This window comes from Ornithorhynchus anatinus, chromosome X3, assembly GCF_004115215.2.
Source record: "Ornithorhynchus anatinus isolate Pmale09 chromosome X3, mOrnAna1.pri.v4, whole genome shotgun sequence".
NCBI lineage: Eukaryota > Metazoa > Chordata > Mammalia > Monotremata > Ornithorhynchidae > Ornithorhynchus > Ornithorhynchus anatinus.
The window spans coordinates 32,461,195-32,483,335 of record NC_041751.1 but is presented as its reverse complement, the minus strand read 5'-3'; the positions used below and the strand labels follow the sequence as shown (position 1 = coordinate 32,483,335).

General features: G+C 48.6%; 17 non-coding genes across 17 annotated transcripts; 7 read left to right on the top strand and 10 right to left on the bottom strand.

Moving 5' to 3' along the window:
- The first annotated feature begins 197 nt into the window (after window positions 1-197).
- TRNAQ-CUG lies at window positions 198-269 on the top strand. The gene has a single exon. It is a non-coding gene; the product is annotated as a tRNA-Gln (tRNA).
- A 1,205-nt stretch (window positions 270-1,474) lies between these two features.
- TRNAG-CCC lies at window positions 1,475-1,545 on the top strand. Its single transcript has one exon. It is a non-coding gene; the product is annotated as a tRNA-Gly (tRNA).
- A 1,329-nt stretch (window positions 1,546-2,874) lies between these two features.
- Window positions 2,875-2,947, bottom strand: TRNAR-ACG. Its single transcript has one exon. It is a non-coding gene; the product is annotated as a tRNA-Arg (tRNA).
- A 521-nt stretch (window positions 2,948-3,468) lies between these two features.
- Window positions 3,469-3,557, bottom strand: TRNAY-GUA. Its single transcript is given in 2 exon segments — window positions 3,469-3,504; window positions 3,521-3,557. It is a non-coding gene; the product is annotated as a tRNA-Tyr (tRNA).
- A 2,292-nt stretch (window positions 3,558-5,849) lies between these two features.
- TRNAL-UAG lies at window positions 5,850-5,931 on the top strand. Its single transcript has one exon. It is a non-coding gene; the product is annotated as a tRNA-Leu (tRNA).
- A 2,665-nt stretch (window positions 5,932-8,596) lies between these two features.
- Window positions 8,597-8,678, top strand: TRNAS-GCU. The gene has a single exon. It is a non-coding gene; the product is annotated as a tRNA-Ser (tRNA).
- A 1,456-nt stretch (window positions 8,679-10,134) lies between these two features.
- TRNAP-CGG lies at window positions 10,135-10,206 on the top strand. The gene has a single exon. It is a non-coding gene; the product is annotated as a tRNA-Pro (tRNA).
- A 928-nt stretch (window positions 10,207-11,134) lies between these two features.
- Window positions 11,135-11,205, bottom strand: TRNAG-GCC. The gene has a single exon. It is a non-coding gene; the product is annotated as a tRNA-Gly (tRNA).
- Window positions 11,206-12,043: 838 nt separating this feature from the next.
- Window positions 12,044-12,115, bottom strand: TRNAP-UGG. Its single transcript has one exon. It is a non-coding gene; the product is annotated as a tRNA-Pro (tRNA).
- A 1,193-nt stretch (window positions 12,116-13,308) lies between these two features.
- Window positions 13,309-13,380, top strand: TRNAQ-CUG. The gene has a single exon. It is a non-coding gene; the product is annotated as a tRNA-Gln (tRNA).
- Window positions 13,381-14,566: 1,186 nt separating this feature from the next.
- On the bottom strand, window positions 14,567-14,638 carry TRNAW-CCA. The gene has a single exon. It is a non-coding gene; the product is annotated as a tRNA-Trp (tRNA).
- A 678-nt stretch (window positions 14,639-15,316) lies between these two features.
- TRNAR-ACG lies at window positions 15,317-15,389 on the bottom strand. Its single transcript has one exon. It is a non-coding gene; the product is annotated as a tRNA-Arg (tRNA).
- Window positions 15,390-15,957: 568 nt separating this feature from the next.
- TRNAV-AAC lies at window positions 15,958-16,030 on the bottom strand. The gene has a single exon. It is a non-coding gene; the product is annotated as a tRNA-Val (tRNA).
- Window positions 16,031-17,764: 1,734 nt separating this feature from the next.
- TRNAY-GUA lies at window positions 17,765-17,853 on the bottom strand. Its single transcript is given in 2 exon segments — window positions 17,765-17,800; window positions 17,817-17,853. It is a non-coding gene; the product is annotated as a tRNA-Tyr (tRNA).
- Window positions 17,854-19,075: 1,222 nt separating this feature from the next.
- On the bottom strand, window positions 19,076-19,148 carry TRNAK-UUU. Its single transcript has one exon. It is a non-coding gene; the product is annotated as a tRNA-Lys (tRNA).
- A 212-nt stretch (window positions 19,149-19,360) lies between these two features.
- TRNAP-AGG lies at window positions 19,361-19,432 on the top strand. The gene has a single exon. It is a non-coding gene; the product is annotated as a tRNA-Pro (tRNA).
- A 959-nt stretch (window positions 19,433-20,391) lies between these two features.
- Window positions 20,392-20,463, bottom strand: TRNAE-UUC. Its single transcript has one exon. It is a non-coding gene; the product is annotated as a tRNA-Glu (tRNA).
- Between the last annotated feature and the right edge of the window lie 1,678 nt (window positions 20,464-22,141).

Here is a 22,141-nt window from a genome sequence, read left to right as displayed (position 1 = left end):
AATAATGATTGTGGTATTTGCTAAGTGCTCACTTTGTGTGAGCCCCTGTAGTAAGCGCTGGGTGGAACGAGCCCCACACGGGGCTCAGTTTAAATCCCCATTTTACAGAGTAAAGTTAAAACTCGGATCCATTTATCACCGCACGACTGTACCACACTGTACTGAGATCCGCTGTTGTCAGGAGGATGAGCAGGAGTGGCCCCATGGTGTAATGGTCAGCACTCTGGACTCTGAATCCAGCGATCCGAGTTCAAATCTCGGTGGGACCTTGCTTTTTTTTCCTTCCCTCGAGCCCGGGCTGCGTCTTCCACGACGAAATTCCACACATTCCGTGCCCAAATTCTCCCCTGGCGGGTCACGACGGGAGGAAGGGTACCCTGGAGCTGGAGTAGAGACGAAGCCGGACCCCCCGTGTAATCAGAAGGATGGAGGAAACGTCTCCAAACTGGCGCCTCTTTGAGGCCAAAACGCTGAGCGGGAAGTTTCCAATCTCACGTAGGGAATGGGAATCAATCGATCCATCCATTAATCGATATTATTTACTGACCGCCTACTTTTTGCAGGGTAGTTAGCCTTTGAGAGAGGAGCCAATCAAGAGCATTATTTGAGCCCCTAGTGTGAGCAGAACACTGAATTAGGTGGTTGAGGGAGCAAAGGAGTATTTACTGAGCGCCCACTGTGGGCAGATTCATTCATTCAATCGTATTTATTGAGCGCTCACTGTGTGCAGAGCACTGGACTAAGCGCTTGGAAAGTACAATCAGGCAACAGATAGAGACTATCCCTGCCAAAAAATTAGATGAAATGATCTTACAGCTTAGGTGGAGGAGCAAACGTTTCCTCTTACGTGCGCCAATAAGAATCCTATTGCGTTCACATAACAGATGTTCGTTCATTCATTCAATCGTATTTCTTGAGCGCTTACTGTGTGCAGGGCACTGCACTAAACGTTGCCTCACGCCTCGAAGACACTTGGGGGAAAAGTACTCCTGTCTATCTTGAAAGAAAAATCAAATGCACGTGCAGCCCCCAGTCCTTCCTTTACCTTCCGGGGCCGCGCCGGCGGAAACCGTCACGACTGGGTTGTTGCAGCGGGTGGAAATCGAACCAGAGTCGGTGGGAAGCCAACAGAGAGGTTCCACGATATCCCCAAGGCTGGGGGGCGGGTGAAGTTTGTGGAACTCTAAGGACGGGGTCGAAGCCGGGGGGTGTTGCAGTGTCTCCTGTGAGAAAGAGAGGCTATCCTACCCCTCCAGTCTCCTCTCACCTGTTTGGATGCCCCCCCCCCCCGACTGTAATCCCGGTGTGGGCAGGGATTGTCTCTCTTTAGTGCTTAATCGTACTTTCCAAGCGCTTAGTATAGTGTCCCGCACAGTAAGCGCTCAATAAATCGGATTAAATGAATGGACAGATTCGGCTCCGAAATGGTGGAATATCTTGTTCGAAAACGAGACCCAGGGAAGCCCCGATGTCAGCATTGGTGGTTCAGTGGTAGAATTCTCGCCTCCCACGCGGGAGACCCGGGTTCGATTCCCGGCCAATGCAGTCACTCTATTTTGGAGAAGCAGTGTGGTCTAGTGGAAAGAGCAGGGGCCTGGGAAAGGACTGCGTCTAACCCAATTTACCCCAGTGCAGTGCCTGGCACATAGTGTCTAGCTTAAATACTATTGTTATTATTATTACTATTATTAATGAACACCCAGTTCCGTGAGGAAAGGGGGGCTGTGTTTGACAGAGCTAAGAACAGTGCTTGGCACATAGTAAGCGCTTAACAAATATTATTATTACCTAATTATCTTCCATCTATGCCCATGTTTAGCACAGTTTTGCGCACATTGTCTGTGCGAGATGAATCCTATCATTGTTACAGCTCTTGAAGAGACTTTTCCCGACATTATTCTGAGAGAAGATGCTTCCTCTCCTGCGAGTTATAATTATTATAAATGTGGACCTTCAGATGGAGTTCACCGTCGAGGAGGGAGGACAAGCAGGATTCTTATTCCCATTTCACAGATGAGGAAACTGAATCTCACAGCCCCCGTCTACTTCGCGGGAGATTCTGGGTCCGAAGCCCAGCAGTTCTCGATTCGTATTCATCCTTGTAGTGGACCGCTAGACTCTGATTGTCCTCATTTTACTGGGCAGTTTTCTTCAGTTATTTTCCCCCGCTTTACCTCTGTTCTTATTATCATCATTCCCATCGCCACCATAACTCACCTCACCACCCTCATCACGGCGTTGTTTTCATCGTCACCCCATTTGCAGCAAATCGATTCAGTCGATTTCTGGGAAAGGGCCTGGGAAAGTGGACAAAGACAGATATCCCTCGCGGCCGAATAGTCAGTATTTAGTGCTTTCACCTCCACTCCCGGGTCCGGGTCCTCTCGGTGGAAGCCATTTTACTTTGTTCCTTCTCTTCCCACCGCAAAGTAGCGAGACTGAAAAGGAGCCTGGAAATAACTCTTCGAGATCTCGCTCTTTCGTATTTTCTTAGGAACTTCGCTTGAAATATCCTGGCCGTATTAACTTCGAGCTCAGAATTTCTGACTGAGACTGCGGGCATGTGTCTAGTTGTATACACCCCACACGATCTCTCACGCAAAGGCACTATTCCTACCAGACACTCTCTCCCCGACCCTCCCAACCACTCCGCAGAAACTTTTACTCTTCCGGACCTCCACCCATCTGGTTTTGCGGCCGTTCCCACCTCGCTGGCCATCACAGCTTTTGGACCTATGGGTGTGGGGATGGCGAGGGGCGGAGAATCGTGGGGAGAGAAGTAAGGCAGACAAAGACCGTGCCCGCATTCGAGAAGTGTGTGGAATTGGGAGTTTGGAAGGGGCAGGAGGGGAGGGGGAAAAAAATTAAAGATATCGAGCCAGCCAGGAGTCGAACCTGGAATCTTCTGATCCGTAGTCAGACGCGTTATCCATTGCGCCACTGGCCCCGTGAACGTTAGGCCTTTCTCACCCGTTTCTAGCTCATCTCACAGCTGTTATTCAGGGCACCACGATCCTGGCAGTTCCCAACACTGACTTGGGAAGTCAGGAAGGGAGAAAGGGAAGCTGAAGCTGGCACTTGAAGGAGGGACCCGGCTCTGTCCCCCAGCCCATTCCATGCCCATCACGGCCGGGACCAGTCCACCAAGGCGACGGCCCTTACCACCACAGAGAAAGATGATCTGGGGATCTCCTACGGCAGGGCTTGGAACACGGAAGGCTTTTAGCGAATACTATCGACCGACGGTGACACGCGTGAATATCTGTTGCCGACTTCCCAAGCGCTTAGTACAGTCCCCAGCACACAGTCAGCGCTCAATAAATACGATTTACTGATTGACTACCCTGCACCATTCACTGATTGACTAAACACTTCAGAAAGTCTTAGCATTTCAAACATCCGTCATCATCCTTGCCATAACTCCACTACACGGAATCACTCTCGAGGGAAAGGAAAAAGACCAAAGAGTCCTTCGAGCCGGAATCGAAACAGCGACCTAAGGATATCCAAGGATTCAATACTACAGTCCTCCGCTCTACCAACTGAGCTATCGAAGGCTCCAATGAGTAGTCGTTTCGTTAATTCTTCCTCAAAGGATAAATTTCCGCCCTCTTGCCTGTCATGTCGGAATATCTTCATTCAACTGTATTTACTGAGCGCCTACTATGTGCACAGCGCTTGAAAACTACAATTCGGCAACAGAGACAAGGCTCTAGGCTCAGGGTCTAGAAGCGGGGAGACAGACAACGAAACAGAACAAGTTGACAGGCATCATTAGCATCAATAGAAATAAGTAGAACTGTAGATTTATACAGGTGAGGCCCAGAGAGGTGAAGTGATTTACCCAACGTCACACAGCCGGTCGGTGGCAGAGCCGGGACTAGAATCCTGGTCTCCTAGGGCCCCATCGCCTACTCTTTCCACTAGGCCAAACTGCCCCTCCAGTCAATAGCATTTACGGAGCCTTACGGTGTGCACAGCGCTGTACTAAGCGCTTGGGAAGGAACAATGTAAGAGTTGGTAGGCACGCTGCCTGCCCACAACGAGCTTACAGTCCAGAGACTCCCCATTTCTCTGCTTTTCAACCAGTGGCATTCAACCAGTACAGTGCTCGGCACGCAGTGAGCGCTCAATACATACAATTGAAGGAACGAATGAAGGGACCCAAGGAATCTTTTCACTTCCCCACCCGCAGAACCGGTCGATGGCGCTCCGTCCGAGGCTGCCGAAACCTCGTAGTTGTGTCTCCTTTGGTCATTCGTTCATTCATTCGATCGTCTTTGAGTGGTCACTGTGGGCAGAGCACTGTACTAAGCGCTTGGAAAGGACAATTCAGCAGCAGATAGAGACAATCTCTACCCAACAACGGGCTCACAGTCTAGAAGGGGGAGACAGACGACAAAACAAGTAGAGAGGCATCAACCCAGAGGCCCCAAAGAAGTTTTCCCCAGTAGGCCCATTTCGAATCTCTCGTTCTTCGGCAGCCTTGCTGACAGAGGGGTCCCCGGGGAGATGTAGCCGGGATTTCCGTAGGTCGTCCGTAGAGAATTCCAAGAAGTTCTCCCAGACCCTTTCCGGGGAACTATTCATTCAATAGTATTTATTGAGCGCTTACTATGTGCAGAGCACTGTACTAAGCGCTTGGGATGAACAAGTCGGCAACAGATAGAGACAGTCCCTGCCGTTTGACGGGCTTACGGTCTAATCGGGGGAGATGGACAGACAAGAACAGTGGAAAGAGCACGGGCTTTGGAGTCAGGGCTCATGAGTTTGAATCCCAGCTCTGCCACTTGTCAGCTGTGTGACTGTGGGCGAGTCACTTAACTTCTCTGTGCCTCAGTTCCCTCATCTGTAAAATGGGGATTAAGACTGTGAGCCTCACGTGGGACAACCTGATTCCCCTGTGTCTACCCCAGCGCTCAGAACAGTGCTCGGCACATAGTAAGCGCTTAACAAATACCAACATTATTATTTTTATTAACAATGGCAATAAATAGAGTCAAGGGGAAGAACATCTCGTAAAAAGAACATCTCGTAAAACTATCGGAGCAGACGTTCCACTAAGAGCGACCCAGGAGCAGGAGAAATCCGGGTTGGGAGTGGGGAGGAGGGGGGAATTCCTTATTAATAATAATAATAGTGGAATTTGTTAAGTGCTCACTATGTGCCAAGCACCGTTCTAAGCGCTGGGGGGGGGGGGGATACAAGGTAATCAGGTTGTCCCACGTGGGGCTCACAGTGACTTTGGGCAAGTCACTTAACTTCTCTGGTGGGCCTCAGTTACCTCATCCGTAAAATGGAGATAAAGACTGTGAGCCCCACGTGAGACAACCTCATTACCCTGTATCTACCCCAGCGCTTAGAACAGTGCTTGGCACATAGTAAGCGCTTAACAAATACCGCAATTATAATTATTATTATTAAACCCCATTTTACAGGTGAGGTAACTGAGGCCCTGAGAAGTGAAGTGACTTGCGCGGGATTAGAACCCATAACCTCTGACTCCCAACGGATGTGGAACTCTGGGATCCGAGGGGAATGGGATGGTTGAGGGGCCCTCACAGTAGAATCTCTCTGAGGGGGAACAGGAGACGAGTTTCTGTCTTTGGAACATTACCCCAGCAAAGGCCAAGTCACTTACTTCTCTGGGCCTCAGTTACCTCATCCGTAAAATGGGGATTAAGACTGTGCGCCCCACGTGGGACAACCTGATCACCTTGTAGCCCCCCAGCGCTTAGGACAATGCTTTGCACATAGTAAACGCTTAACAAATACCATCATTATCATTTTCCAAGTCCGCCGAAATCACAGCGCCCTCTGATAATATCCAAAACAGGAGCTTTCGTCGTGGTAGCGTGGCCGAGCGGTCTAAGGCGCTGGATTTAGGCTCCAGTCTCTCTGGAGGCGTGGGTTCGAATCCCACCGCTGCCAAACCTACCTTTTGAAATATTAAGTCGTAGATGATTGAGCGCTCACTCTGTGCTGAGTACTGTACTGAACGCTTAGAAAGTACAAGATAGCAATAAAGAGAGACGATCCCTCCTCACAACGGGCTCACAGTCTAGAGTGGGGGAGACAAGGCGTCAATACAAGTAAACAGGTGTTTACTGGGTGCAGAGGACTGTCCTAAGCGCTTGGGAGAGTACGATAGAGCAATAAACAGACATTTTCCCTGTTCACAACGAGCTGACACACTTGAATGGCTGTGGCTCTCTGTGGTTACTACCTGACAAAGTCCTTGTTTCTACTAAACTCAGCTCCCACTACAGTAGATCATGACCCACTCATCCTCCATATCACAGTGATTTGCATATAGAAAGCGCTTAAAAATACCATAAAAAATAGCTTGCCATGATGACTAAATTGTTGCTCTCAACACCATCATCTTTACTGAACTCAAATCGTTCGCTCCCCTATTATCAGTTTAGTCGATCTCGTACCTTTTATCCACAGGCCTCCTATCACCTACACTGTCCTCCTCCTTCGCCCTCGTGTTCGAGCCGCAGAACGCTGCTGGAAGAAATCTAAATTTCAGGCCTTCATCCACTTCAAATTTATCCTTGCGTGCTTCATCTCTGCCCTCTCCCCTCCCCGGCAAAATCATTTCCTCCTCCTCAGTGCGTCCACCCTCCTCAGGTCCCCAGTTCCCCCGCCTCCCTAAAGAGTGGAGTTTGCACCTCGCATAAATAACTTGCTAAACTTAATGCCCTTCGGCTCATCCCTTCTTGGGATCATTCGTTCAATCGTATTTATAATAATGCTGGTATTTGATAAGCGCTTACTAGGTGCAGGGCACCGTTCTAAGCGCTGGGGTAGATACAAGGTCATCAGGTTGCTAAACTTAATGCCCCTCGGCTCATCCCTTCTTGGGATCATTCGTTTAATCGTATTTATAATAATGCTGGTATTTGATAAGCGCTTACTAGGTGCAGGGCACCGTTCTAAGCGCTGGGGTAGATACAGGGTCATCAGGTTGTCCCACGGGAGACTCACCGTTTTCATCCCCGTTTTACAGATGAGGCAACTGAGCAGTGAAGTGACTTGAGCGCTTACTAGGTGCAGAGCACTGTACTAAGCGCTTGGAATGGACAATTCGACTACAGATAGTAGAGACCATCCCCGCCCAGTGAGGGGCTCACAGTTTAAACGCAGAGAGGCCCCAAGCGAAGATCAAATGTTGACATTCAAGGAGTGGCCCCGAGCAAGCCGTCTTCTAAGAACAGAATACAATGGAAATGCGGTCGGTGGATTAGGGCAATTATGTGGAAGAAGCTCGATATAACCAGGCACAGTATAAAGTCCGGGTTGTCGCTGCTAACTCTTATTCGAAGTTAAGATAAATTAAGAAAAGACATCTCCTCCAAGAGGCATTTCCAGGCTAAATCTACATTTCCTCTCTTCCCACTCCTTTCGGTGTCGCCTTTGTGGATTTGCACTCTTTATCCCGCCCTCCCTCAACCTTACAACACGAATTCACCCAACCGGTAATTTACTTCATTTATTTTTGACTGTCTTGCCCTCTAGGCTGTTGGCTCGTTTTGCCAACTCTGTTATATTGTATTCTCCCAAGTCGTAAAGCGCCCTGCACACAATAAGTACTCTACAAATACGACTGATTGATTGCTTTATTGAGCACCTATTGGGCGCAGAGCAGGTTTCAAGGGGAAATAGAATTAGTATTGTTTTAAAGTTTACTGCTACAGTTTTAATGAGATGTACATCCCTTTGATTTTATTTATTGTTATTGTTTTTGTCTGTCTCCCCCGATTGGCCCGTCAATGGGCAGGGACTGTATCTGTTGCCGATTTGCACATACTATTGAATGAATAAATACTATTGAATGAATTAGTAGCTAGGATCCTCGCTTTCCTGGAATAAAAAATTTAGTGGAGGAGAGGGAAAGTAAAGCATCATCCAGACAGGAGGAGAGATGAGTTTGATTGGGAGAGACGAGGAGAGGCAGAAGGGACAGGGAAATTCTGGGATTGGAACCAGAGGCCTTGTGTGACTCGGTATCTCTCGGGGCCTTTGCTAACTCTTAACCGAAGGGACCACAGAGACAAGTCCGGACAGGGGATGCTCGCCCTCGTTATAGCCCGAACTTGGCCTCGCAGTAGGAAATTCTCAACCCCTCCCCCGGATTGGAAGGTTTAATGCTCTGAGAGATCTCATTGCCCATCGTTTGAAGGGCTTTACAGAAGCAGGACTCGTTGAGATTGATGTCTTTTGCAAGCTGAGAAGTATTTCCTTACTGAAATGCTGTGGACCTTCTAAGCTTATTGTCTTAAGCGTGGGGAGGATTGGGGGGAGGGGGAACTCTCCTAGCTAGAACTAAAGGCGTCTATTCGGAAATAAAATCAAAAACCCACGACCCCGAGATTAAGTCTACCCCAGCGCTTAGAACAGTGCTCGGCACATAGTAAGCGCTTAACAAATACCAACATTGTTATTATTATTAAGGGCCTCATGCTCTACCGACTGAACTAGCCGGGCCCACGTCAACAACAACAAAAAAGATGGTCACAGAATAGTTTCTGTTTACGCTTTGCTTCTCGAAATCTCGCGAACGAGGAGGCGAATATAAAACCCAGATTGCGACGGGGTGGCCCAGTGGTTAAGGCGATGGACTGCTAATCCATTGTGCTCTGCACGCTTGGGTTCGAATCCCACCTTTGTCGCTGATGTTTTCTTTACCTCATGCTCAATCACACATCCCGCTATTCATTCATTCGATGGCATTTAGTGGGCGTTTACCGAGTGCTGAGCACTGTACTGAACGCTTGGGAAAGTACAATACAACAATGAACAGTAACAATCCCTGCCCGCGACGAGCTCACTGGCTAGAGAGGAGGCCCACCACACTTGCCCCCAAATCGCTGATGTTTTCTTTACCTCATGCTCAATCACACATCCCGCTATTCATTCATTCGATGGCATTTAGTGGGCGCTTACCGAGTGCTGAGCACTGTACTGAACGCTTGGGAAAGTACAATACAACAATGAACAGTAACAATCCCTGCCCGCGACGAGCTCACTGGCTAGAGAGGAGGCCCACCACACTTGCCCCCAAATCACATTTGTCTAGAAGTAATCAAGACAGGGGTCGTAGAGAGTATCTCATAGACTAATGTTAGTTCTGTTGCTCAAAGCTGTCTATAATGTGGCAGAGGGGAACACGCAGTCATAACTGTGGTATTTAAGTGCTTACTCTGTGACAAGCACTGTTCTAAGCACTGGAGTAGATACAAGATACCTTGACTGAATACGGTCTCTGTCCCACAGAGGGGTCTCAGTGGAAATAGGACGGAGAACCGCTAACACTTGTTATGCACTTATGTGCCAAACACTGTACATTCTACTAAGCGCTGAGGTCGATGCGAGATAGGTGGGTCCAACTAAGTAGAAGGGAGAGCAGGTACTGGATTTTCCTTTTGAGTAATCCAAGATTCCTTCTCTGACTCTGATTCCCTCCGCTTTTCTCCGAGGAAAAGCCTAAAGCTAGGGAGGTGACCGGTGAGGAAAATATACCTGAGCGCCAATTAAGATATTATGTTCCCGTCCCATAACGAGCCTACAGTCTACAGGGGGAGATAGACATTGAAATTAACCACATATATGTACGTACGTGCGGTGTGAATAGCAAATACTATAAGGGCACAGATCCAAATGGAGAGGCCATGCAGAAGAGAGAGGGAGTGCAGGGAAAGAAAGTTTAAATGGGCTAGGCCTTTTGGGAAGGAAGGTGGGAGGTTAGTCAGGTAAGGTTTCTTGAAGAAGAGACAATTTAATTTAATATGATTTAATACGGCTGTGAAGGGAGCGATGGTCTGAGGCCCGTGGGGGAAGACGGTGTTCCAGGCCAGAGGGAGGCCATGGGCGAGAGGTCGGCGACGAGATGGACGAGACCGAAATACAGAGAAATGCCCTTGTGCGGCGAGGAGTGACCATCGCCCAGGTCAGCTAACTGCCCAGCATCCACACCAAGAGTTAGAAGCCACCAGAAGTCCGAGGAGCAGCCGGACTCCCGGATCCCTGAGAAATCCCATCAACCAAGAGGAGCTCGCGGAGATCGCAGAACACGGGCACGCAGAGCCGAAACCGGACAGAGGGAGGGCTGACAGCAATCACGGGCCTGGCTCGTTGGTCTAGGGGTATGATTCTCGCTTCGGGTGTGAGAGGTCCCGGGTTCAAATCCCGGACGAGCCCGATGCTTTTCTCTCCCCTCGATTAGTCGGGAGTAGCTTCAGCTTTAAGTACGTCTCCTTATATTTTACCTTAGCCCCGATCCGTGAAGAAGGTCACTGGTGATGTGAAGATGGCCGAGTGGTCTTTTCGATCCCACTTCTTTCCTCTATGTACTGTGAGCCCGTTGTTGGGTAGGGATTGTCTCTATCTGTTGGCGAATTGTATTTTCCAAGCGCTAAGTACAGTGCTCTAAACACAGTAAGCGCTCAATAAATAGAATTGAATTAATGAATAGCAGAAACAGGATTGGACTTCTCTCTCTGAGGGTACTGTCTGAGGAGAAACAGGAGAGAATTTGGCAGTAAGTGTCAGGATGGCCGACTGGTATAAGGTGCCGGACTCAAGTTAACACTTCCCCTCGTTGGGGCTTTTGGTCTCCGAATGGAGGCGTGGGTTCGAATCCCACTTCTGACACTCCTTGTTTTAAAAAAAGCCTTTTTTTCCAAGTGGTAGGAATAGGTATTCTTTTCTTGTACTAGTAAACTATTTATGTTTGCACAGACACATTCCCTGCCCACAGTGAGTGTAAAATCTGGAGAGGAGGGGAGATAGACATTAATATAAAAAAATACAGACATGCACATAACTGCTGTGGACCTGGGAGGGGGGAAGAACAGAGGGATCAAATCAGAGTGACGCAGAAGGGAGCGGGAGAAGAGGAAAGGGGGACTTAATCAGGAAAGGCTTCATGGAGGAGATGGACCTTCAGTAAGGTTTTGAACTAAGGGAGAGTAATTATCTAGCGCCAGCCTCTCTAGTGTATTCCTGATTTTCCCTTTGGAGAAGTTAGGATTCCATCAGGACAAGGTCCCGAGTGGAGGGGAGACGGCGGGGAGGGCCCAGACAGAATCTGCGGGGAGAGATGAAGGTGCCGAAGCAAAAATGAACCTGCATTGGCCGGGAATCGAACCCGGGCCTCCCGCGTGGCAGGCGAGAATTCTACCACTGAACCACCAATGCTCCTTGCAGTGCTCCTCCACTCTACCAATTTACCAGTGCTCTCAGTACTGGGCTGCCCAAATACGAAAGATAGAATAAGGCCAATAAATGGAGCCATCGATCCGTCAGTCGTATTTACTGGGCGCTTAGTACAGCGTAGACCACCGCAGACTGTACGCGGACGACTCGTACGGAATAACGGAATCGGTACACGTTTTCTGCTCTCAGTGAGCCTACGGTCTATGGTCGCAGGTGTGAAACTACAATTAAGGGAAGAGGGGAGTGACAAGCAGTGTGGTCTGAGGTTTCCGTCTCGTTTTTCCTTGTGGAAACGCTGTTGGAAACTAAGGGTAGATAATTACTCGCCCACAATCCTGCTGGTGTCAAAGCCGCCCTCAACGCCTATCTCAATCGGTACCTCAATCCAGCGGTGATATTTACTGAGCACTGACAGTGTGTTATATATAATATGGACCATTATAGCTTTTGGAATTTCAAGAGAAACTTCCACGCCCAGTTGGATAAAAGAGTGGCTCTAGTTTCCACGCCACAGAATCTAATAATAATAATAATGATGATGATGATGATGATGGGATTTGTTAAGCGCTTACTACGTGCCGCGCAATCTAATGCAGAACGTGGCCTGCGCGCTCATAATTATTCCACTCTTCACAGCTCAAAACACTGTTTTTGTAGCGAGTAAGGAAGGGTAGATGGTCTTTCCTTACTGGTCAAAATTTTCTCTTCTTCCTCTATCCTCTACCTCAAAAGCCTCTTTTCTCATTCCTTTCTTCTTTCTCCTCCCGCCGCATCCTTTCGGTGACCTGCACTGAGTCAGGCTCTGACAGAAAAAAAAGACGGGCTCGTCCGGGATTTGAACCCGGGACCTCTCACACCCAAAGCGAGAATCATACCCCTAGACCAACGAGCCAGGTTGGACAGAGGGGGAGAAATCGACTCAGGTGAAATGCCCCTGTGGATGACATGTCTCTGGTGATGTTCTGAGATTAATCCGACTCACTCTAGCCACTTGATGGAACGGGGAAAATCCCCTAAAAGCGAACCACGACAACTGTGCCCATCCCACAAGGGTGCCCGGAGCCAGGGAATTGCTGGAAACAGAAAATCAAAGCGAGGACGACAATCTCTCCCAGATGCCTCTTTGGCGCTCCATCAAAACCTATTTTTTCCTCAGGCTTAAAGATCCCGGGGCGAGCTGGAGAATCTCGCTCGAGGAATAATAATAATAATTATGATGGCATTTGTTAAGCTCTTACTCTGGGTAAAGCACTGTTCTAAGCACTGGTGGGGCGGGAAGGTTTACAAGGTGATCAGGTTGACCCACGTGGGGCTCACAGTCTTCATCCCCATTTTACAGATGAGGGAACTGAGGCCCAGAGAAGCTAAGTGACTTGCCCAAAGTCACACGGCTGACAAGCGGCGGAGTCGGGATTAGAACCCATGACCTCTGACTCCTAAACCCGGGCACTTTCCACCGACATCGGTCTGAAGAAAAAGGCAGGAGTGCGCGCTTCTTTCGAAAGCCCTTGTCCAGACAACTAGGCCAAAGGGAGAAGGGGGACTACTGAAGTATTTAAAGAGAAGCAGCGTGGGTTCAGTGGAAAGAGCACGGGCTTAGGAGTCTGAGGGCATGGGTTCTAATCCCGCTCTCCCTCTTATCAGCTCTGTGACTTTGGGCAAGTCACTTAACTTCTCGGTGCCTTAGTTACTTCATCTGTGAAATGGGGATTTAGACTGTGAGCCTCATGTGGTAAAACCTGATTACCCCGCATCTAGCGAGCGCTTAGAACATTGCTCAGCACATAGTAAGCGCTGAACAAATACCAACATTATCATTATTATTATTATTCAAATCCAGCAGGCGCTTTCATCTGGGACTCGGGTAAAAACAAAGGACACCTGTGAGAATAAATATCCGCTGAGCAGGAATTGAACCCAGGCCGCTGAAAAGGTCAAATCTGAACCGCTAGGACTAACAGGGAATACACATGATAGTATTTTCTGTACCTAGTGATTTCTGCATTTCAGTGGAGGATTTCTCCTTACACGACGTTGCACCACATTCCTATCAGATACACTACGTTAAGGTGCCCAGAAAGGAAGGGCCCCATGGTGTAATGGTTAGCACTCTGGACTCTGAATCCAGCGATCCGAGTTCAAATCTCGGTGGGACCTTGACCTTTTTCTTCCTCCTATCCCGGGTTGCCTCTTCCACTCCTCCCGTGGCCAGAACTTCCTGACTTGGATGCCCAAAGGGGGCAAAATTAGACTGGGAGCCCGTCGGTGGGCAGGGATTGTCTCTATCTGTTGCCGAATTGTCCATTCCAAGCGCTTAGTACAGCGCTCTGCACATTCATTCATTCAATAGTATTTATTGAGCGCTTACTATGTGCAGAGCACTGCACTAAGCGCTTGGAATGGACAAATCGGTAACAGATAGAGACAGTCCCTGCCCTTTGACGGGCTTAGGGTCTAATCGGGGGAGACGGGACAAAAACAATAGCAATAAAGTAAGCGCCCAATAAATACTTTTGAATGAATGAACTTACATCTTGCGTGGACAACTCTGGAAACGTAATGGCCTTGGGCAGATATGGCTTCTCCTGATCGCAACCGGCTAGACAGGCAAGCTCCAAGCCAAGGCCAAATGTCGCCATACCCACGGGGGCGCCAGGGAAAACAACGAAGAATCTAACGCGGAGGAACTGGAACTGATAAATTAGGATAGTTAGGAGGAAGAAACTCGACTTGACTGTCAACAAGTATAGTCAAGAAACACCCGTCTTTGCCTCCCGCTGTTACCCGGCGACACTCAGTTCAAAGTCCTCGGCTCAACGCCCCTGGGCCGGAGGGCTTAACACAACGTTGTCGATCTTGGTGTTTTATGCGTGCTAATAAATGCTTTACTGAATACTGTGCTTTGTTTCATCTGTAAACCGAGTCCCCAAACTACCCCTCTCCTTCCTCCCCCCTCCCTAATTGGCTTTATGGGCCAGTGACAATGTCCCATGGAGGCGAGACGCCCTCGAGCTGGAGTAGAGGCCGGCCAGCCTGAAGGCCGGAGAGAATCTCTTTGAAATGAGCCTCAGGGCATCTCCTCGTTGGCCATAAGGCCGAGAGGAGACACGGTCCATATCTGCAATCTCCTGTACGGAATAGGAATCAATCAAGCCGTTAATCAATACGATTTACCGAGCGGCAACTTCGCGCAGACTTTAACCTTTGAGAGAGTAGTGGATCAGTGATGATGGTTTTGCAGGTAGCCAAGCACATTAGGGTTAATAAATGCCATAAGCATGCCAATCATCCTTTTTCCACATCCACCGTTGACATTATTCCCCTCAGAAAGAAAATGACACCTTGACCCCGACGTGATTTGAACACGCAACCTTCTGATCTGGAGTCAGACGCGCTACCGTTGCGCCACGAGGCCGCAGAAGTGAGGTCTTGCACGAACCTTATTGATTGTGCTTAGTTACCGGACAGAAACTTTCTAATAATAACAGTAATATTTGTTACGTGCCCGGCAATGTTCTAAGCGCTGAAAAGTTTAAGGTCCCATCGAGATCTGAGGTCGGATCGCTGGATTCAGAGTGCTAACCATTAGACCATGGGGCCACCTGGAATGATGGTATTAGTCTAATAGGTGGAATATCTGTGTCTCCTGCCCTTTCCTCCGCGATGGGCTTCTCCGTTGGCTTTAGGGGGCAAAAATTCATTCATTCATTTATTCGATCACTTACTGTGTGCAAAGCACTGGACTAAGCGCTTGGAAAGTACAATTCGGCAACAGATAGAGCCAATCCCTATCCATCAACGGCCTCTCAATCTAGAAGAGGGGAGACACACAACGAAACAAAACAAGTAGACAGGCATCAGTAGCATCAAAATAAATAGAATTATGGATATACACAGTGAGGTCTCTCGTTTGGATCTTTCAATCTTTCCCCCCCTCTGCACTTTGGAATTATTGGATATAAGATCCATAGTTGGGGGGGATGCGGAGGGGCGGTGAATCATGGGGAGAAGTAAGGGGGATAGCGACTTTGGACGATAGCGAGTTTGGACGGGGCAGAAGAAGAAGGAAAAAGAAAACACTCAAAAGTTAAGTCGAGCCAGCCAGGAGTCGAACCTAGAATCTTCTGATCCGTAGTCAGACGCGTTATCCATTGCGCCACTGGCCCCATGGATATTAGGCCTTTCTCACACGTTTCTAACTTACCTCAGAGCTGTTATTCAGGACACCATGATCTTTGTAGTTCCCAGTATTCATTTAGGAAGTCAGGAAGCTGAAGCTGGCACTTGAAGGAGGGACCCGGCTCTGTCCCATCCCAGGCCCCAGCCCATCCCATGCCCATCACGACCGGGAACAGTCACCCAGGCGTCGGTCCTTACCACACCAAGAAAGGTGATTTGGGGCTCTCCCAAGACAGGGCTTGGAACACGGAAGGCTTTTAACGAAGACTATCGACCGACGGTGACACACGTGGATATCCGTTGCCGAATTGTACTTTCCAACCGCTTAGTACAGTGCTCTGCACTCAGTAAGCGCTCAATAAATACGATTGAGTAAATGAATGACATAGTTGGCCCTCCACTAGACATTCTTGACCTTCCTCCCCCTCGCATCCTCCATGATTAATGAGATTTTTTTTAGCTCAAGGAATGAATCACGGACAGTGTTAAGGTTTCAAAGAAAACATATTCCCTCTTGCTGAAGGTAGTATCGTTGAATCGCTACAAAAAGTTCAGTGTTTCCGCCCGGTTTCAAATCGGGGACCTTTCGCGTGTTAGGCGAACGTGATGACCGCTACACTACAGAAACGCCACACATGTGCTTTTCCTACCACCGAGTGGAAAGACAAAAATAACGTTGGAATACTGGGACCCAAAGGAATGCAAGTATGTATCAGTATGAAACAGGGCAAGGAATAATTGATTATGCAGAGAAACACACAAATAAACCGCGCATAGGTCTATATCGGATGAGGAGAAGAATGGAGCCGAAAAGTGCTGAGCGTGTTATGGATTTGACATAACTTGGGTTCTGTGAATGAATCAGGAAGGGTTCCCCAGAGAAAGTGTGTTTCTAGGAAGGTTGGGAAGATAGGGAGACGTGCAGTCTGGCCGGTTTGGGATGGGAGGGATTCCCGGGCTGGGAAAACGGAGAGAGAGAGAGAGGAGGAAGGAGATAGAGACCGAGGGCCCGAGAGTCCTGAGCCAAGTGAGGATATTAGATTAGACCGTGAGCCCGTCACTGGGCAGGGACTGTCTCCATCTGTTGCCGATTTGTACATTCCAAGTGCACAGTACAGAGCTCTGCCCACAGTTAGCGCTCAATAAATACCACTGAATTGAGTTGAAGGAACGACTTCCAAATTCATCGATTTTAGAATTTATAGTAAAGTCGAAAAAGTGTGGCTCCAATGGCACAAAGAAGTAAGAGATCCGTGGTTCCAGTGGTGCAGTCGGTTAGCGTGCGGTACTTATAGGGCGGTACGGGCGTGGGCGATGTCGAGGTTGTGAGTTCGAGCTTCACCTGGAGCACCTCTTGTTATTCCCCAACCGCTCTTCATTCTACCCATTAGGATTGCTTCCTCTTCCAGACCTAATAATAATAGTTCTTACGGTACTTTTCGACGAGAAAGGCGGGACCCTTAATAATAATGACGATGATGATGGTATTTGTGAGGCGCTTACTATGTGCCAAGCCCGGTTCTAAGCGCTGCATAATTATGATATTTGTGAAGCGCTTACTATGGGCCAAGCCCTGTTCTAAGCATTGGATAATTATGGCATTTGTGAAGCGCTTTCCATGTGCCAAGCACTGTTCTAAGCGCTGCGGAAGATACACGGTACATAACGAGAGGCCATCGCGCGACTGACCGCATTCTCTTTCTCCCCCGACATAAATGTCCGCGTATGAAGGGATGATCCCTGGCTTTTTTATAATCCGCCCACACTCCTATCAGTGTCTCCACCGTTTCTCCATACCAGGAGTAGGTGGTCAGCGACGAGGTTGATAATAAAAATAATAATAATGATGGCATTTAAGCGCTTACTACGTGCCAAGCACTGTTCTAAGCGCTGGGGGAGATACGAGGTCATCAGGTCGTCCCACGTGGGGCTCACAGTCTTCATCCCCATTTTACAGATGAGGTAGTCGAGGTGGGATGCCCTAAGCGACTTGATCATCGAGGCAGCAGTTTCTACGCAGAGGAGGCCAAAATACCTTCCTCCCCCTCCCACATTTACAGGCTCTCAGATGACGCCGATGATTCCCTTGATCTCGAACCACGCCACTCACTTAATAAGCGCTTAACAAGTCACTTAACTTCTCTGTGCCTCAGTGACCTCATCTGGAAAATGGGGATTTAAGTCTGGGGGCCCCACGTGGGACAACCTCATTACCTTCTAGCTCTTCCAGTGCTTAGAATAGTGCTTGGCACGCGGTAAGCGCTTAACAGATGCCATCATTATTATTATTATCAAATACCATCATCATCATCATCTCTGTCATAAGTATGCTCCACGTTTGGAGGAAGGAAAAAACAGCGAGTCCTTCGAGCCGGAGTCGAACCAGCGACCTAAGGATGGCTAAGTATTTCTTACTACAGTCCTCCGCTCTACCAGCTGAGCTATCGAAGGCTCTTGCGTCTTTCATGTTTGTCAGTTCTTTCTCAAAGGTTTAACTGCTGAGGCGCTCGGCAGTCTGTCTATCCGGTTGTTATGTTAGAATCCCAGCTCTGCCACTTGTCAGCTGTGTGACTGTGGGCCAGTCACTTAACTTCTCTGTGCCTCAGTCACCTCATCTGTAAAATGGGGATTGAGACTGTGAGCCCCACGTGGGACATCCTGATTCCTCTGGGTCTACCCCAGCGCTTACAACAGTGCTTGGCACATAGTAAGCGTTTAACAAATACCGACATTATTATATCCTAGAATTTGTGGGCCACGCGCCCTCAAGGACACCACCTCAGAACACCACCTGACCCATCGATCCCCCGGAATCAATCAATCCATCCATCAGTCAATGGTATTTATCGAGTGCTTACTGTGCGCCAAGTTGGGAGACACGCTGCTCAGCCAGTCTACAGTCTAGGGATGAAATAAATCATGGTTATGGACATGCGTGCTGTGGGACTGAGGGTGCGGGTGAACATCAAGTGCTCAAAGGGTACAGATCCAAGTTCGTAGAAGGGGGAGGGAAAAGGGGGAAAGAAGGAGAGAGAAAAGGGGGAAAGAAGGATTAATCGGGGAAGACCTCATGGAGGGGATGTGATTTTCATGAGGCTTTGAAGGTGGTGACCGGTGGACGGTAGGATAAGGAGGAGGAGGAGGGCATCGAGAGCCAAGGCCACTTGGATATATATATATGTACATATTATTCTACTTATTTTGTTAATAAATGTGCAAATATCTATCATTCTATTTCTATTGATGCTATCGATGCCCGTTTACCTGTACCTGTTTGGTTTTGTTGTCTGCCTCCCCCGCTTCTAGACCGTGAGCCTGTTGTTGGGTAGGGGTTGTCTCTATTTGTTGCCGAGTTGTACTTTCCAAGCGCTTAAATACCGTGCTGTGCACACAGTAAGCGCCCAATCAATACGATTGAATGAATGAATGAAGCAAACTGGAACCCCTGAGGAGAAAAGGAGTGGTTCTGTGCCAGGTTGGGGTGGGAGAGGTACCAGGATTCAAACTACGAATAAGCTCAAGGAGATAAATAGATGGGGAGGAGGCTGTAATGTGGGGGGAGCCGGGGAGGGGTGAATAATAATAATTATTTTATTTATTAAATATATTTATTATTATTATAATTATTCTAGCTAGAACCAGAGATGTCTATTTGGAAATAAAAAAAGGACTACACCCAACGTGGGGCTCGAACCCACGACCCTGAGATTAAAAGTCCCATACTCTACCGACTGAGCCAGCCGGGGACACACATCCCTTTTAGTGACCAAAGAATTTCTGGTTACACTTTCCCTGCATGGCGGCATGGGTGCTAGTTAATAATACTTCATAATTATGGTATTTGTTAAGCGCTTACTATATGCCAAACACTGTTACTTGTCTGGGCAACAGTTGGAGTGACCGAGAGAGAGAATCTGGCGATCACAAATTCCTGGCTAGCGAGAGGTGTGGTTGTGCTGGCTCGTTGGTCTAGGGGTATGATTCTCGCTTAGGGTGCGAGAGGTCCCGGGTTCAAATCCCGGACGAGCCCAGTTTTGTCTCCCCTGGAGTCACAGTCCTCGTGTCCATTTCCTTCTACTTTCCCGGTCCCCCTACCTGCAATTTGTTTTAATGCCTGTCTCCGACTATAAAATATAAACTAAAGTTGGGCAGGGAGAGTGTCTACCGACTCTGCTCCACTACATTTTCCAAAGCGCTTAGCACAGTCCCCTACAACAGTAAACTCTCAATAATTATCACTGATTGATGGATGGACTGACAGCCTTGCAACCGTGGCCCGGGGACTGATGGTATGTGGTCAGGAATCTTTGGAACCCGTGTTCACTCCGAATTGAACATTCCAAGCGCTTGGGACAGTGCTCTGCACACAGCAAGTGCTCCCCTACCAGGGTTTCCTTAAGACTGTGAGTCCTATGTGGGACAGGGACTGTGTCCAACCTGATTAGTTTGTATCTACCCCAGCGCTTAGTACAGTGCCTGGCACAAAGTAAGCACTTAACAGAACTATTACCTGAGGGTTTCCGAAAGGAACTGGGCCGGTCCTGGGTTTTTAAGGAATTTCCTCCGAGGCCTCAGCCGCGAGGATCTGCGGAGAATGACACGGGATCCAAGGATTCCTGGCCACATAGAAACCGGTGTCCATTTCCATCTTCCTTTTCCTTGATGAATCTCAATAGGACACCAAGGGTAAATGATTATTCAGCCAGCACCGAGAGGTTTTCCACAATTCTGCAATCGTCAAAACGGTCCTCAAAACCTATAAGCAATCAATTCATCAGTATGACTTACTGAGCTCTTACCGTGTTCTATAAACCGAGCAAGGGAGAGGTCCATAGGAGCAGGAGTGAACGACTTCCTTTGCCCTCCCCTGGCTCGCCTCAGCGTGGTGACCACAGTGAGCTCGGGTTCCCTCAATTCCCTAAAAGGTCAAATAGGCAAATGGGAGAGAGGGGATTGAATGAGAACAACGGATCATGGTGAAAAATGGATTTCCCTGACCGGGAATCGAACCCGGGCCGCGGCGGTGAAAGCGCCGAATCCTAGCCACTAGACCACCAGGGAATCTACGCTCCCTAAAATTGTACCCTGTTCCCTCAAATCGCTCCCTGTAGTTTCTCTCATTTATTCGCTATTAACTTTTTAAATTAAGTATACAGTTATTTTATAATGACCTTATGTGTCAAGCACTATTCTAAGCACCGGGGTCGATTCAAGGTATTCAGGTTGGACACAATCCACATGGAACCCATCGTCTAACTGGGACCAATTCGGCCATGTTTTTATTAAGCGATTACTGTGTGCAAGCACTGTACTAAGCGCTTAAGGGCAGAGGATGGGCGACCACCGGCCCGTGGGTTCTAATCCCGATGGAGAGGAGATCTCAGCCCCAAACTCGGAGGGAACGGAGGTCTTTATTGCGGCGATACGGCAATGATGATGATGATGGCCCGTGGAAGCCCAATGGTCAAGATCCCGCATTTGTTCACCTTTTTCTCTGACCTTTCCCTCTGCCTAGGCCCGCTTGACCACTTTGGGTCTGCCTGGTGGGCACAAAGTAGTAAATCCTGAGCAAATACCATCATGTTATTTTACGGAGTCCATATTTACATATTTTACACGACTCCAGGCTTGGTGACTTGACTCAATCAAGGCAAGTACTTTGATTGACCCAAACTACCCGGTTAGTTGATTTCCTAAAAGCCAAGCCCGGTTATTGGACTGACTCAAGTAACTCGGCTAAATGATCGACTCAATAACTCGGTGACTGGATTGACTCCAGTCGAGTAGCCAAGCTCCAGCCTCAGTCAACTGGGTGGAACCACGCCTTTGAGCCGATCAAGCCCCATCACCTTATCAGAGGAGGTCCAGGACTAAACAGAAAACGCCCCGCGGCCTCACTGCTTTCTGTCCTAAAGTATTTCTCCCCTTGTAATGGGTTTGGGGTGGGGACGCGCCACTCCAACAAGCCCACGCCTCGTTTTCCCATCAACATTGCTGCAGAGGCCAACACGAAGACAGCGATGGAATAAATAACCCCCCCCCCCCCCCAAAAGATCCCCGCGTTGGCCGGGAATCGAATCCGGCCCTATTTGTACATACCACTATACGACCAAAGCCACAATACGTTTAACTCCAACCGCCGGTCTAACGAAGGTGTCCGGATGAAATGAGGCTATCATCTTTTTAGGGATAAAAGTGAGGAGTTGAGTAAATCACCTACAGCCCGGTCACCCCCGTCCTGAGGCGGAGTGAATTCTCCAAAATCAGCCGACTGAGCTAAGCCGGGCACCTGCTCGTGGACTCCCTGGGGAGGGAATCTGTTTTTGGACCACACTTGTAATAAATAACAATAGGGATGATGGTATTTGTTAAGGACTTACTACTATGTGCCAAGCACTGTTCTGAGCACTGGTAATAACAACAATAATAATGATGGCATTTGTTAAGCCCTTACTATGTCCCGGGAACTTAACTAAGCGCTACGGTTGGGAAGGCAGGGTTTTGAGCAGAAATCCTCCAAGGGGCTCTAAGAGGCAGTGCTCTCACATCTCTTCGGCACAACCTTTTGTTGTCCGTCTCCCCTCGTCTAGACTGTGAGCCCGTGGTTGGGTAGGGATTGTCTCGATCTGTTGCCCGATTGTGCTTTCCAAGCGCTTAGTCCAGTGCTCTGCACACAGTAAGCGCCCAATAAATAAATGAACGAATAGGTTCAATGTTTCCTACGACGCGAGGATCATCG